The 2279-nt window shown below is 45.8% G+C and overlaps 1 pseudogene; it reads right to left on the reverse strand.

Annotated features, from left to right (window-relative positions):
- Window positions 1-385: 385 nt before the first annotated feature.
- LOC127214617 (glyceraldehyde-3-phosphate dehydrogenase-like) lies at window positions 386-1610 on the reverse strand (annotated as a pseudogene).
- Between the last annotated feature and the right edge of the window lie 669 nt (window positions 1611-2279).

Raw genomic sequence — 2279 nt, forward strand, 5'->3', positions numbered from 1 at the left:
GACTCTGCATTCTGTTGTTATTGTTGTTGCTGTTGGATAGATCCTTACTTGGAATTCACCAATATTTCAAGAAATCAAATTTTGGGAATTTTGTATGTGTTATTGACCCCAAATATTTCTATCGATCTGATTACAGTAATTCTATACATAAAAGCAGTTATTCTGGTTCCTGATGCCATTATCCCCCTAAATTCAATTATTACTAAAATTCCTTTTATTATACATTACTTTTTTGAGACAGGATCTCACTAGGCCACCTTGGCTGGCCTGGAACTCACTATGTAGATCAGGCTATGCTCAAACTCCCAAAGATCTATATGCCTTTGCTTCCTGAGTGTATTAAAGGTGTGAACCACTAAACCTGTGACTTTTAGCAGTGTTTTTTTTTTTACAGGTGCAGTGAACTTTATTGATGGTACTCAAGAGAGCAGGGCTCCCTAAGCCCCTTAATTCTGGGGGTTTGGGATGGAAACTGTGAGGGAGATTAGTGTCGGGGGTTGTTGGACAGGGACTGCTCAGCAGCCAGGGCCTCTCTCTTGCTCATGTCCTTGCTGGGGATGGATGGTCCAGGATGGGCTCTTACTCCTTGGAGGCCATGGAGGCCATGAGGTCCACCACCCTGTTGTTGTAGCTGAATTCATTGTCGTACCAGGAAATGAGCTTTACAAAGTTGTCATTGAGAGCAATGCCAGCCCCAGCGTCAAAGGTGAAAGAGTGGGAGTCACTGTTGAAGTCGCAGGAGACAACCTGGTCCTCGGTGTAGCCCAGGATGCCCTTCAGTGGGCCCTCGGATGCCTGCTTCACCACCTTCTTGATTTTGTCATACTTGGCAGCTTTCTCCAGGCAGCATATCAGATTCACGACAGACATATTGGGCGTAGGAACACGGAAGGCCATGCCAGTGAGCTTCCCGTTCAGCTCTGGGATGACCTTGCCCACAGCTTTGGCAGCACCAGTGGATGCAGGGATGATGTTCTGGGCAGCCCCACGTCCATCACACCACAGCTTCCCAGAGGGGCCATCCACAGTCTTCTGGGTGGCAGTGATGGCATGGACTGTGGTCATGAGTCCTTCCACAATGCCAAAGTTGTCATGGATGACCTTGGCCAAGGGGGCTAAGCAATTGGTAGTGCAGGAAGCATTGCTGACAATCTTGAGGGAGTTGTCATATTTCTCATGGTTCACACCCATCACAAACATGGGGGCATCAGCAAAGGGGGAGTAGATGATGACCCTCTTGGCCCCACCCTTCAAGTGGGCCCCAACCTTCTCTGTGGTGGTAAAGATGCCAGTAGACTCCACAACATACTGGGCACCAGCATCACCCTATTTGATGTTGGTGGAATCTCGCTCCTGGAAGATGGTGATAGCCTTCCCGTTGATGACAAGCTTCCCATTCTCAGCCTTGACTGTGCCCTTGAACTTGCCATGGGTAGAGTCATACTGGAACATATAGACCATGTAGTTGAGGTCAATGATGGGGTCACTGATGGCAACAATGTCCACTTTGCCAGAATTGATGGCAGCCCTGGTAACCAGGCGTCCAATACAGCCAAATCCGTTCACTCCGACCTTCACCATTGTGTCTCAGAAACGAGGCTGGCAATGCATGAAAAGATGCTGCTGTCTCTAGAACAGGGAGGAGCAGAGAGCACTTTTAGCAGTCTTCTATCACATTCAGAATTGCATTCATTCCTTTAAGTTCTGAATGAGCACTATATAACAAAGTATCTAGGAACTTCTTGTCAAGATAAGGAAAATGATGATTCAAGGTTCTTAATCTAAAGAAACAGAACTAATAGAATAGGTATTTAATAAAAGGGGATTCATTAGCATGTCTTGCCGACGTGGTCTGGGTAATCCAATAATGGCTGTCTCCCAGTGTAAAGTCCAAGAATCCTGTACTTGTTTAGTCCATAGGACTGGATTACTCAGCAGTCCCAATCTGGTGTTTGAAGGATTCCTAAAGAGCTGCTGATCTTCTTTCTATGTTGGAATCCTGAAGACGTAGGTTCCTAACACAAGTAAAGGGATTCTTTGGTCCCAGGATAGAGGAAATTGATAGTAAGATAGCAAGCAGGCAACAAACAAAACAAACAAACAAACAAAAAACTTTCCTTTTCCATGTCATTTTGTGTGGGCTGCCTCCAGAAGGTGTAGACCAGATTTAAGGTGGGTTATCCCACCTTAAATGATCCAATCAAGAAAATCCCTCAGAGATATGCCAAGGTGCTTGGGTGTTAGTTGATTTCAGGTATAGTCAAGTTGACAAGCAAGAT

The sequence above is a fragment of the Phodopus roborovskii genome, unplaced genomic scaffold, assembly GCF_943737965.1.
Source record: "Phodopus roborovskii unplaced genomic scaffold, PHOROB, whole genome shotgun sequence".
Taxonomy (NCBI): domain Eukaryota; kingdom Metazoa; phylum Chordata; class Mammalia; order Rodentia; family Cricetidae; genus Phodopus; species Phodopus roborovskii.